Source organism: Rhinolophus ferrumequinum, chromosome X (assembly GCF_004115265.2).
Source record: "Rhinolophus ferrumequinum isolate MPI-CBG mRhiFer1 chromosome X, mRhiFer1_v1.p, whole genome shotgun sequence".
In the NCBI taxonomy this organism is placed as follows: Eukaryota; Metazoa; Chordata; class Mammalia; order Chiroptera; family Rhinolophidae; genus Rhinolophus; species Rhinolophus ferrumequinum.
Window position 1 is genome coordinate 68025014 of NC_046284.1, and position 15272 is coordinate 68040285.

Sequence of the window (15272 nt, forward strand, 5' to 3'; positions counted from 1 at the left end):
AAATAATATAAAGAATGGAAAGGAAACAGATACAGCAGAGAGTATTAAAAGAAAAAAAAATGCAGTGAATATTTCAAATAATTTTAATAAGTTAGAAGTAATGAAAAAATTTCCAGAAAATCATAACAAACACCGAGTCACGAAAAATTAATTTTCTGGAAATATGGAAGAACAGATATTCTTAAAGGTCCTATCATTGAAAGACAACTAAAAATTGAATAAAATATCCAAATGTTTTTCTAAAATTTTCAGAGTACCCCCTATGTGCTGTATTGAGCTCAAATTAGAGTAGGAAGTAGCAATAAAACACAAGCAGTGGTATTTCTCCAAGAGAGGATACTCAATTCAATGCTATGAGTGATAGAGTAACTGATTCACAAATATTTTCTCTCATATCATAGGTTGTCTTTTTATTTTGTTGATTTTTTTCCTTTTGCTGTGCACTTTTTACCTTGATGTAGTCCACTTATTGTTTTTTGTTTGTTTGTTTGTTTTTATTTTGTTGCTTGTGCTAGTGGTTCATATCCAAAAACACTTTCTCCTTAACCATGGCACATCCTTAAAAGAAACTACCCAACGGAACCTAGCCCACTTATTTTTACCAAAGTCTAACTGACCTTGGAGAAGGGAAACACCCAACTCTAGTCCCCTGTAGTTGTCCTGGCTCACCTAAGTGGGGAGACAAAGCTAACAGGCACTTGTGAAAGTCACATCACAGAGACACATGCCCCTAAATGAAGGAACCCTAGTCATGGTTGTACAGCATGTTTCCTCTCCCTCACAGCTTACCACCATATCAATCTGGCTCCTGTATAACAATAGTGGTTTATATCTTAAGGAACTAAAAGGTTAAGACACTATTTAAAAAGGAGTCTCAAGGGAAAACCCAAAGACAACAGGGAAAACAAAAATAAGGACACTAAAGAAAATGTTAGCCTCTTCCAATTGCAGCTACAGCAACTTCCTGTTAGGGTCAGTAGTGTGTGTTGAGTGACACTACTACCTTATTTCCCCCCAAATAAGACCTAACCAGAAAAAAAAGCCGCAGCATGATTTTTCAGGATGCTCATAATACAGGCCCTACCCCAAAAATAAGCCCCAGTTAAGATCATCAGCCAAGTGGACACATTTAGTATGTCCATTGCAACACACGATGGAAGTATTGAATTATAAAATAATAATATTAATACATAATTAAATATAAATAAATAACATTATTGACATTAATACTTAAAATAAATGATAATATAAATTATAATTAAGTATTTGTAAATACCCAAGTGGGCGCTTTTGGATGAGAGGTAAATGCCTATATAAACAGAAGAACTCGAGACTTATTGCCAAATGACCAAGCAGAGTAGAGACACAATGCAGGACTAACGTGCACACTTAATAACGAACGGACGTGCTTGTGTCTAATATGAATCTTCACAATTCAATATGTAGTGTGTTGTAACGGACGTACTTAATCCATTCGTGTGAAATAAACATTTTCTGAATTTTGGTTCCTCCAATTATTCGCCACTTTTGTATGGACCATCATTCTTAACTATCATCATTTTTGTTGCCACTCCTGTCTCATAAGTCTTCAGTTAACATTTTATTTAATGGTAGACTTAAAGGGAATAATATTTTGACCCCCAGACAAGATGAGTGCAAAAAGGAAGAGCTATTTAATTGAGTACAAGAAAGGAATTGTGGAGGACTCCCAGGGCAAGAATCTTACGGCTTTCTGCAAAGAGAAGAAGTTGGATCTCTGAATGGTCCAAAAATGGTAAGCAGAGTACCATACCTCAGTCAATAGGTGGACGAGGGAAATGCTAAGAAGTGCAAGTGTGGATCAGGTCGGCAACCATTATTTTCTGATCTGGAAGACATCATCTGTGAATGGATAGCTGACAGGAGAGCAAAGGCTTTGGTTGTGCGCAGGGCTGATATTCAAGCATTTGCCCTTGCAGTGGCACCACAGTTAGAAATATCCCCAGAAGAATTCAAAGCATCACAACACTGGCTGGATGGCTTCCTTCAGCAATATGAACTGTCTCTAAAATCAACACCACTTTTCAAGCTGAAAGATACAGAAGTTATTAAACGTGCACTTGCATTCAAGTCATTTGTTGATGGCATCAACTATTCTAAATACCAACTCTCCAACATGATTGCTATGGATGAAACTGCAGTGTTTATGGGCCAAGGATCTCAAACAACAATTGATCAGAGGGGTGCCTCGTCAATCTACATTCCCTCCACTGGTTACAAAAGTGCGCGTGTTGCCTGTATTTTGGCAATTCATCTGGATGGAGAGAAAGCCCCACCTCTAATCATCACTAAGGGCAAGAAAGATAATGTTAAACGTGTTTCAGGCGTTTATGTTCTTGAAACCAAAAAAGCCTGGTGCACACAAGCAGTCATAAGGAAGTGGGTTGATTAAATGTTGCCACTTGTTTTGCGAGGTGGCCAAAGAGGTCTGCAAGTTGGACTCAGCCAGCACTCACCCCGCTAAAGACATGAAGAACTTCCTTGCAGAGAGAAGAATAAATCAAGTAATGATTCCCGCAGGAATGACTGCCTATCTCCAGACTCTTGATATTGCAATAAACAAGCCATTCAAGGACCATTGGCGCATGGAAATCAATGACTACATTGAAAACAAAATGGAGAGAAGTCAGCGTGGAAACTTTGTGAAGACTAGCCTGCACGAGGTCGTTACTTGAGGGAAGAATTCATGGGATAAAATCACTAACAGCTGTGTTACCAATGCACTATGAGCAGACTACATGGACAAGAAGTGCTCATTTATTGACAGCTCTATTGCTGGACATGAGAGATTGGGGCCAATGGTTCTACGGGAAATGGAGTCGCAAGAAATTCAAGCTGGAATTCGGCATTTGGAGAGTTATGATGATGTTCCAGAAGAAGATGACTTGACTTTATTTGAACAAATATAGATTTTTGTACATGAATAAATGAATAAATGTAGATTGTTGCACATGAAAAAAATAAGACATCCCCTGAAAATAGGCCTTAATGTATATTTTGGAGCAAAAATTAATATAAGACTGGGTCTTAATTTCAGGGAAATATGGTAAGCGTTCTCTCTTCTAGTCTCCTGACTCCATTTTAAATGAGGTTTTTATTTATTAATTTTCTCAAATATGTGAGTGAATTTTTCCACACAACTTCAGTAACACTACACATAATTATTATTCTTCCTTCTTCTTAACATTATAGGTGAAAGAGGTTTCTCTTTTCAATGTGCATTTTATTACCAGTGAGGTTGGGTATGTTTCAAATTTGAATTTTTTAGTAAATTGATTAATATGTCAATTTTTAATTTGACTTTTCTTATTGAATATCAATAACTCTTTACATAATAAAGTTATTGACCCCTTATCAGTCTGTACTGTAAATATGTTACCTGTTGTTTTCCTTTAACTTTTATAAAAGGAAATCCTTTTGTTTTATAGTATGTATGTTTCATATGTAGGTATCGTTGATTGCTAAGATTCAGATCCATCAGTCTTTTCATTTATGGTTTCTGCCCCAGAGGTTATGCTCAGAGAGGCCTTCCTCTTCACAACACAATATAGACGTCGATCTATACTAGTTTAATTACTTTTGTGGTTTCTTCCAAACCTTAGACTTTTAAATTAATAGTCATTACATTTGTATATATATAAGTAATTGCGGTTTAAGGGTTAAAAATAATTGCTATATATAGCAATTATTTTATATATACTATATATATAGTGTATATATATATATATATATATACATACACACACATTCTCTTTAAGATTGACGATCATCTGTTTAAATATGCCTATATATATTACAACTATAAACATAAGATTCTTAAAGAGAATGCTTACTAATATATATTATAGTATATATATATATATATATATATATATATATAAATACAACTGCAAGCATAAGATTCTGCATAGATACAGTTATATATGTACATTTGTATATATTTAAGCAAATCAATTATATTTTTTCTCCTTCAGAAGCATCTGTGTTGTCTGTAGGGATATGTGCAAATATGTGTTAATTACATGTGTTTTTTATCATATAATTATTGCGTTAGCCCTAATTTTTCACTAGGTTATAATAGCTGTATCCTAAAACATCTTACAGTGACTGGTTTTCAAAGCATTGCTGGGTTCACACATTTAGTATGGCATTAATCCTTTTACATACACCTGAGAACTGTTGTCGTAAAATCATATATATGTTGTTATTAGGTTGGTGCAAAATTAATTGTGGTTTAAAGGTTAAAAATAATTGCAAACACCTCAATTACTTTTGCACCAATCTAATATATTCCACGCTGTCAAAATAGAATATATAATTGGAGGATGTACTCATGGTAGCTGCACTATATCTTTTACGCCAATTATCAACCAAAATTTCCTTTAGTAACTACTTTAGATAACATGTAGATACCATAAGCCTGTCCTGATGGTGATAACAATGATGATGACTTTTAGCATTTCAGTCAGAGAAAACTAATATCAAGTAAATGCTTATGGCTTTTAATCTGTATGTAACTGCAGCCATTTTAATTTTCAAAGTGGAATCACTTTATATTGGGTAAAAACAATGGGCTTTGTCCTCACTTTTTCACTGGAGATTGTTGTCCTGTGAAGAAACGCCTTCCTTTTAGAAAAATAAACCTAAATGCATTCAATAGCAATCCATTGCTGCAATTTGTCATTAGGCATTGTGAGAAAGGCCATGTTACAAATGAATACTTTAAATATTAAACTGCATAATAAGTGATTCTGTGCAGATGGCCATTATAGAGTATGCTTTTATGGCATGAAAGTTGCTGTAGTGCCTTAGGGTCACTACAAATGATCTGTCTGGACTGCAGTCATAGACACTCACTTTACTCTTTTCTATATCCATCAAAGGAGGCACCCTCAGATATAAGGGAACATTCACCCTGAAAGAAATGCCAATGAGAAACATTGCTATCATGGAGCTTTTTGGCATCTTTGAAACAGAAATATTATTCATCATGTTTTCTGACAGCCTGATTCACATGGGAGTTATAGAAAAACAATGTTTGCTTTCTTTTTAATTAATTTGAACTTCATATTTAGGAACAAATGGTTGCTCACTGAAAATCCTAATTTGTTCATATTGAAAGTATAAAAAAACTCAGCAAAATAAAGTATTACAAGCCATTTGATTAGGTAAGGCTGAGATATTTGTGTTTCATATCCTGGCCTGTCAATATTTATCAGTAACAAATTAATAAGAACTTAACAGATTTCCTCTGTAAAGTTTGTTAATTCACTAAGTGTCATTTCCCAGTAGTTTGATGTTTAAAATCTTCTTGAAAGGGCACATTAGAAATTAATGTAATGATATACTCATCAAGCTAATATCACTGTAGTTTAGAGAAATGTAAGCAGGTTTTGAGGGAAAGTACTAACATTACAGTTGCAGGATGTTAAAGAAAATGCAGGCATTTGGCTCTTCAAGTTTGCTACGCAATATCTACTTAATTTTACTTTTAATCCTTAGATTATACCATTGTAAATTAACTGGGAGTTTAGTCATAAGAGGAAATAGTCCTGTTCTTTCTAACAATTGGCACTGTGAGAATTGCTAGATTTATGCCCAGAGGCTTGTGCTAACAGTTCACCAAAGGTTAATGATACAGATGGGCCTGAACTGATGTTCTAGATGTGTTGAAAGTTGGCTGCACTGTAACAGAACATCAGATGTCATTCCATCAATATTTTCTTTTACTACTTGAGTGTGTCACAGAAACTGACAATTTGTAATTCAGAAGGATGGTTTAAACTCTCTATTTATTTAACTGTGGAAGTTTAAGAGCTACCTCAACATGAAAAGAAAAACTTAGCTTTCCATAGGGCATCTTATACTATGGTATTAAAAAAAAAGAATCTTGCCTCAAGTCAGGAATCCTTTAAAAACCCCAGCATCCTCAAATTTTAAGATAGGAATTGTCACTGGAGGTTCACAGGGATTTCCGAAGAAGATTCAACCCGGAGCAGCCGGGACTGGGTTCTTGTCTCTGCACAAGAAAGAATTCAAGAGGCAGACAGATGCAGGAAAGTGAAAGTTATTTATTGAAAATGAAAGTACACACTTGAGAGGAAAGTGCAAGTGAACTCAGAGAACAAGTTGCACGGAGGAAGTCAGGATCAAGTGTATTTATCCCTCTCTGGGCAGGAATTGGTGATGTCCCATTCATATGGTTGATTCATCTCCTCTCCCTGGGTGGAACCCTCTGCTTCCAGGTTTTTCTTCCTTATTTGGTTCCTCCGGAACTGTCATAGTGTCAGATGCATGATGGGAGTTGTAGTAACCACAATGCAAATTACAGTATGCAAATGACAAATAATGCAAATGACATTAAAATTAGCTAAAGGTCATGTCCCAGTCATAGGGACCAGCCTTGCTGGATGAAACTGGTTCTTGTTCTTCTCCAGCTTCAGGTACTGGATACAGTCACTTGTTACTTGTGTAGCCAATGAAGTGCTTTAGGTTGTATCCTGGAAGGGGTCGTAGGCTACCTACTCTGCCTCAGAATGACTGGAGACGTTTAATAGAGAATCTTCTCTGCCCAGTATTTTCCTTTTAAAAACTGGGGTGTGAAGGAAATTTTTTTCCTCTCAATCCCTCCAACCTACATCCTTTGCTTCCTAATTTTGACTGCAACTGAGAACTCTGATTTTAGCTAAATCTAGGAAGTAAATTAATAACTATTTTATGAGTTATAGAAAAAAGTATTTATTTTGAGCAGAAGGAGACACAATTGGAGCTTACTATGTATTTGTAGCAGTCAATATCAGGTTGAACTGGAATACACGCCAAGGTGGTTAAAACATTCAATCATTCCTTCACACATTATTCAGTGAACATTAAAAGAATGACTACTATGTGCCAGGCACTGTGCTAATTACTCAGTAAAAACATTGGTTCATTCATTCAGCATACATTTATTGAGTTTGCTGAGAGCCATGGTCGATATTAGGCGAGTTACACTATATAAATGATCTATAACTCAAATATACATGATCTCTAGTCTAGTGGGAAGATGAATACAACAAAAAATAATTCTAGTATACTGTCATCTGACAATAATGACAATAAAAGTTGTCATTTATTGAGTGCCTTTTATGTGCTAGGCACTGTTCAAATTATTTAAGTACATTTAAGCCTCACGCCAATCCTGTGAAGTGGGTACTATCATTTACATTTCAGACAAGAAAATTAAGGCCCAGCATGATTAAATATTTTGTCTGACGTTACAGAGAGACAGTTGAGATTCAAACTTGTTTGTCTGGTTTTAAAGCCTGTGTACATTGACAAGAAGTGTGCAAAGGGTTATGATGCCAATAAAGAATAGGCTTGGGGAAAACTTCACAGAAAGATAATTGTGCTGAGTTTTAAAGGATAAGGTAGAAGTTCACCTGATGGAGAAAAAGATACCAGTAAGGCTGACTTTTGCATTTGAAACTGGTAACATGCTTAATAAAATCGAATGGTAAAAATCATACTAACAATTTTAATTTTTCATCCAATGATATTAAGTAGAAAATTGAAACACCATGTCAGGATAAGAGAGAGACCATGGAAGAAAGGAAAAACCTTTATATGCACCTAATGACAATTCTTTCCTGCTTTTTGAATATGGAGTCACATATTTTCATTTTTCATTGGGCCACGCAAATTATGTAGCTAGCTCTACACGCTGATGATTTTAGGCAGCAAGAGCATGAGATATAAGGAAATGGAAGCATTGAATATTACGTTTTGCTTAGGTTGTGGGTGCATGTTTAGTATGTAAAGGAATGTAGTAGGGATTGGGGTGAAAGAAGTAAGACTGCCTTGTATGCCATCCCCAATTAGGGAGGAGGCACTTAAAGAGTAAGACTAATAATAACATGACCCGAATAAAATCCTGGACAGATCTCTCTAGTAGATGGGTTTATGATGGAATGGAGTGGGAAAGACTAATACCTGAAAGATATTAGTTAGGCTTTGAAATTCTCCAGGTAGGAGACAATAGGGGTTTGAACTAATATAGTGGTAATTTGGAAGGGAAATGATTTTGAAAGATATTTCTGAGATAGAACTGACTGGATTTGATGGCTGAGTCAATGTTGGTAACAGAATACAGGAAAGATTCAGGATGTTTTTCAGGTTTCTACTTGAGAGACCCAGTGATGGTTATGCCTTAACTAAGAAAAGGATTACACCAAAAGGAGCAAGTTTGAAAGAAAAATTCAAAATTTTTGTTTTGAATGTATTTCATGCCTCCCAAATGTTATGTCCAAATGAACATGTTCATTAGACACTTGAAAATATAAGTCCAGAAATGTTTGTGTTCCAGTAAGACAATAGTTTGCTACTTTGGCAACAATTTTGAATTATATAACTCCCTGATTTCTGGCCAGTCAGATTCTTCAGAAGTAGCTTCTAATTCCAGGAATAAGTAGATCAGACTGACAGCCTAAAAGATTATTCACACCGTCCCTGGACTAAAACCATAGGATGCATTTTTTTAGGCTCTGACTAAAACATTACTCTTATTAAGATTAAACCAGTTTGAGTATCTATCCCTAACACCCATGTCACTCTTGACATGGTTCTTAGAGTAGAAAAGCATCAAGGATGTACAATGACGGAATATAAGGAAATAAAGGAAATATATTCCTTTAAAAACATGTTGACTAAGTAACATTAAAAGAAATTATGTATGAGGTCTGACAATTAAGTTCACGGAGTTGTTGCAATGATGTTGCTAGCCTTTTTTGATATCAGAGGGATTATTCATTATGAATTTGTACAAACTGGACAAACAGTTAACCAAGTTTACTCTTTGGAAGTGCTGAAAATGCTGCATGAAAAAATTAGACGACCTGAACTTTTCGCCAACAATCCATGGCTCTTGCATCATGACAATGCATAAGTTCACAAGGCACAGTCTGTGAGGGAGAAAACATAACTGTATTGTAACATCCTCCCTACTCACCTGATTTGGCCCTCAATCACTTCTTCCTTTACCCAGAGGTAAAGGAAATATTGAAAGGAAGACATTTTGATGACATTCAGGACATCAAGAGTAGTACGATGACAGCTCTGATGGCCATTCCAGAAAAAGAGTTCCAAACTCATTTGAAGGGTGGACTAGGCACTGATGTTTGTGTGTAGTTTCCCAAGGGGAGTACTTCAAAGGTGACCATAGTGATATCCAGCAATGAGGTATGTGGCACTTTTTCTAGGATGAGTTTGTGAACTTAATTGTCAGATCTTCCTATGCAAAGACAATTTGTCAAATGTCTACACAAATATTTACTGTGGTTTTAGTCACTCAAGATAAGACTGTTCATCCTCAAGGACCAAGAGAATAAAAAACTGTTTTTCCCTTCTCATAGTTGCAGATATCATAAGAACTAAGGATGAGTGGGTTAACCTGGGAGATATATCTGAGCGCTTGAGGCACTGGAAGCTTTTAGCAGCTTCAGAACCTCTCAAGCCCTAGAGACTATGGAGTGAGTACCTTGTATTTTTGGCCACCTCTAATTGTTGAGAAATAATGGATCACAGACAATCAAGGGATAGAGATAAGAGGAGACTTTAGATTAATTTCTTCCTAGAGTACCAAAATACTGAAAAAGGAAGGATTTTGGAGAATGGATGTATTTTTTTTTTCTTTCTGGAAATAAATTGTATCTTTGCTTGAAGGTGGCCTAAATTCTGTTCTCCCCAGTTAGCTATGTTCATCCTTCAGGTATGCCATATTCTCCAGAAAGTGTTCTTTGACCACAGGTCTTAGTAAAGTGTTCCCCCTCTGTGCTCCCACAGAAACCTGTATTTCCCCCATGATACCACACAAAATAATGTATTTATATGTAAGGCCTTTGAGGTCCTTGAAGATAGGGTCCATTTCTTTCTTATCAATTACCATATCCCAATATACAGCATAGTGCTCAATAAATATTTGTATGAAATAAATAGTTGTATGAAAGAATGAATAGATGAATGGAAGAAATGAATTAATGAATGTCTATTTTAGATGAATCTGAGTCTTTGCATGAATGGGCATATTAAAGGTTTAGAAACCCACATCAGGAGATTCTGGAGGCAACACGAGATTGCAAATAGAAAGCAAGTAAGTGGAAAAGATGGTCATTAGTAGCAGAAGTCACAAAGATGGCAGAAGTTACAATTATCTGCAGGATATACAAGGAAGAGACAAGTAGACTGAAAAGCAGAACTTCCAGCATGTTAGCTGATAAAAAAAATCATAATTATGATCCTGAATCATAAAGAAAATATAATTAGTCTTCAGAAGTTATGGAAGTAAAGCATATAGGGTAAGTATGTGATTGATCTTTACCTCAAGTGGTCCTCTCCCCAATATTTTAGTATTTAAAAGAATAATTTTAGTAATCAAAATAGCGTGGTATTGATACCAAAACAGACACATAGATCAGTGGGACAGAATAGAGAGTGAAGAAATAAACCCACGCATGTATGGTCAATTAATTTACAACAAAGCATCCAAGAATATGCAATGGGGAAAGAACGGGTTCTTCAACAAATGGTGTTGGGGAAACGGGATGGCCACATGCAAAATAATGAAACCGAAACATTATCTTACACTATACACAAAATGCAATTTTAAAGGCATTAAAGACTTGAACATAAGAGCTGAAATCATAAGATTCCTAGGAGAAAACATAGGTCAGATCCTTGACATTGTTCTTGGTAATGATTTTTTTGGATATGAAACCCAAAGCAAAAATGAAAAAGTGAGACTGCATCAAAATAAAAAGTTTCAATACAGCACAGGAAGCAATCGATAGAATGAAAAAGCAACCTATGGAATGAGAGGAAATATTTTCACATCGTATATCTAATAAGGGATTAATATCCAAAATACATAAAGAACTTATACATCTCAATAGCTAAAAACAAATGCTCTGATTAAAGCCGAGAACCATATACTTTCACTGATATGTGGGATATAAAGCCGAAACAACAAGGGAAAAAGACAAACAAATAAAGAAACAAAAACTCATACACACAGACAATAGTTTAGTGTTACCAGAGGGTAAGGGGGGAGGGGGGTGATAGATGAGAGTAAAAGGGGATCAAATATATGATGATGGAAGGAGAACTGACTCTGGGTGGTGAAAACACAATGTGACATATAGATGATATATTACAGAATTGTTCACCTGAAACTTATGTAACTTTATTAACCATTGTCACCCTAATAAACTTTAATTTAAAAAAAAAATGGGCAGAGGAACTGAACAGACATTTTTTTTCCAAAAAGATATACTAATGGCCAACAGGTACTTGTAAAGGTGCTCAACATCACTAATCATCAAGGAAATACAAATCAAAACCACAATGAGATGCCACCTCACACCTGTTAGAATGGTTATTATCAAAAAGATAAGAAATAACAAGTGTTGGAGAGGATGTAAAGGAAACACTGGCACACTGTCGGTGAAAATATAAATTGGGGCAGCCCCTATGGTAAACAGTATGGAGGTTCCTCAAAAAAATTGAAAATAGAACTACTATATACTCCAACAATTCCACATTTGGGTATTTATATAAAGGAAACAAAAGCACTATCTCAGAAGATATCTGCACCCTGATGTTCATTGCAGCATTATTTACAATAACCAAGACATGGAAACAACCTAAGTGTTCATTAATGGATGAACAAAAAAAAAAGAAAAGAAAAAAAAATATATATATATATATAAATAAATATATATATATATATATATATATATATATATATATATATATATATATATAGAGAGAGAGAGAGAGAGAGAGAGAGAGAGAGAATATATACACATTTTAAGAAAAGAAAACTATTAAAATTGTAATACTCAATATATACCAAAAACAAAAGATGAATACAAGTCACGTTTGACTTCTGCAATTGCAAGAGTTGCTCAAAGTGGTTACCATCAGCGTCCAGACACTTCTGATTATGGCAAACTATTGTTTGAGCAACGTTGACCAAAGTGTCCACTTGTATACATTTTTTGGCATCCCTGGTGTGTGTGTGTGTGTGTAATTTAGCCATATTAAAGAAAATTCTGCCTTTTGCCACAATTCAGATGGACATTATGTTAAGTGATATAAGTTGGAGAAAGACAAATACTGTAATATCTCACTTAGATGTGGAATCTAAAAAAATCCCAAACTGGAACATACAGAGATCAGATTATTGGTTGCCGGAAGCAGGGGGTTGAGCATGGACAAAATGGGTGAAGGAGGTCAAAAGGTAAAAACTTCCATTTATAAGATAAATAAGTCCCAGGAATGTAATGTACACCATGATGACTATAAAACAAATCATTTTAGTTGTTGGAAAAATTTATTTTTGTACCCTGTCTTGTTCCCTGCCAATGTCTGATTCTGTGGTAATACTGTTGGGAAGCCCCTGATTTCCAATGGAACATGTTCAAGAGTTTCATGAATGATTTGGTTATTCAGAATAGAAAACACATTTTTCCATATCAATCTTGTCTTATGTAATGGTTTAAGATAAACCAACAAAACATACAAGTAAACTAATAGGATAGCGGATCTATTGATGGAGCCATCAGTGCTTTAAAACCTCCAGCTACCTATCTAATAATCCTGCCCATGGGAAAAAAATTGACCTAACTATGAGTTCCATATTAGACCCAAAAGATACAGCAACCAGTGTGTTTCTATTAGCAGGGTATGGAATTATGTCTCCCCTATTTCAGTCTACTGAATGATGGGAACAGGAAGTTTCATGGGACTGTGAGTGCTACAGAGGCTCTGACTTTGGGGTTCTCCTGGACAGGGAAGTACAGGTGGTAGGAGGTGGGTGCAGGTTTTGTGGGAACTTATCTTCTCAGCTGGCAGAACAGCCGACATCTAAAAATAGTGAAAGGAGTGAAACCTTGGTAGGAAGGGAGCTGAGACAAAACTGGAGCCATGAGTCACATATGAAAGCTGTTCCTTTGTTATTCCGTTTAGAATTCAAGGTCTGCCTGTATTAGTAAAGGTGAAAGAATTAGGTTAACTGAATCATCAGCTAAAATGTTTTATTTCAAATAAAACTCAGTTTATGGCTTATGATTATATTAATGTTTGTTGAAGCTTAAATCCAAATACTAAATCTTGCCAAGAACATTTTCTTCATATTGATTGACCCGCAGAGTATCTCACATTTTCATAGTTAAGAAAAATTTTAAACATCTGTGAAAATTGATAGTGAGTGTGTCATCCTTAACTACAAGCAATACTACTTTTAAATTTGAAATATGTAGAGAAAAATATAAAAGTGTTACTTTATGACATGCAATTGCTTCTCTTCCTGTACCATCTTTCATTCGATCCATCCCACAATGCTCTCAGATTAATTTCTCAGATGGATTCCTGTTATATGCTCATTGCTTTCTATTGAAGGTCCTTTATAATTTAGTTCCATCTTAAGTTATCAAATCTTATCTCCCACTAAGTTTGGACAAGAATTTGTGCTTCCTTATAGTGGATTCCTCACTGATTCAAGAACAGTACATACCATTCTTATTTCTTACTCTCAGGGTTAGCTGGTGCTGATCTCTTATCTTCACCCTTCACCACTCAGTCCTACTTATTCTTTAGAGCACCATTTAAGTTTAGTAATGCTGGCCCATTATTTGTGCATATAACGTGTTCTTTCTCCCTTAGCCTTTGTACCATACATATTGGTATTTAATCATTTAGCATTTATAGTGGCTACTAATTGTTTATAAAGTAAACCCTGTTGCTTCAACCGTACTGTAAGTTTCTTGTTATATGAAGAATTCTTTTCAATGTTAGACATTTAATTGCACCTAAATACTCTCTTTTAATTTTAATTTTCCTTTTTGACTATTTAAAATAGATTTTTTTGGTGTATTCATGTTGCTCTGGAATTTTAAAAATCTTCATATCCTGCTAACTTCAAATGGCACGGCAATCCAAGAAACAAAGTCTACCATATTTTTTAGCATAAATTTTATCCAAAGTGTTATGGATTTAACTTGCTTTTTAAAAAGTCATCCAAAGGTGAATAAGTAGTCCCTCAATCATAACATAATGAATTGTCATGGCATGGCCTCAAACTTTATTAGTTGAGTTTAACTGCATTTGTTAATTGCAGTGCATACTGGTCACCACAGTTCTGTGATTCAACTGAGTGAGGAAAGTTGTTGATGGAGCATAAATTCCAAAGAGTTTAATAAACATGCCTGATATCCTAGGTTACCTTACCATTGATAAATTAGCATATTTGTCTTCCTGGAATTTCGGCCTCCTGTACTTCTAATGTATCAGGACTTGAAACAGGGTCTCCGGTCTGTGACCTCAGTTCTATTGTCATTTAGTTTAAAACTAGAAACGTTAGAGAAGGATTGCAGTGTAATTGAGATAAGATGTAGAAACAAACTCTTATATGGCCAGCATGAGGTTGAGAAAGGGGACTTTTCGTTTAAACCATTAAAGAGCTGGGCTTCAGAATTATCGCTGACATCTAGGCATTTATATTTGAAATGACTACCACCACCCCCATGATAGCCAAATACTTTCGTACCTTTCTTTTTATATCTCATAATTTAGCTGCTCATACACTTCAAGAGAGAGTTGAATCAGATGAAATTTTTTTAAAAAGTCCAGATTTGATTTCAGTAATTCACTGAAAAAGAAAAGCAGATGTGTTTCGTGTGTATATACTGGGCGTGTCACACATGCATGCACATAAGTGCAAACAGGAATAAAACTATGCTGATTATTCATTTAACATTATGTGTGACATCTGATGGATTTCTATCATTTTAAACTAAGGAGGCACTTAGCTATGTGTGTGATTGCGGGTAATTTTCCTCCATCAAGTTCAAGTGGAAGTGGCAACACTTTGGTTCAATATCAGTTTTGACCTTTCTAATATTGAGAGCTGTCTAATAAAAGAAGTAGCTCCTTGGAATTATAATTGTGCAAATAGTAATTGTGTGCCTACCTTTGAGATATCAGTCTATTGATAGTCTTTGAAGACCCTTCCACTCTTTAATCTAAAATTTCATTACGTTATTTTTGGAACATCATCCATATAGACACTTTTCCTTGAGTAAGAAAGCACAACATTCATGTTTGATCTTGGAGGGGGGCCTTCATGATCAAATCCCTTGGCATTCATTTATAGATGTATGTTAGTTGGAAAGAGTGATAACAATTGGGTCCCCAAAATG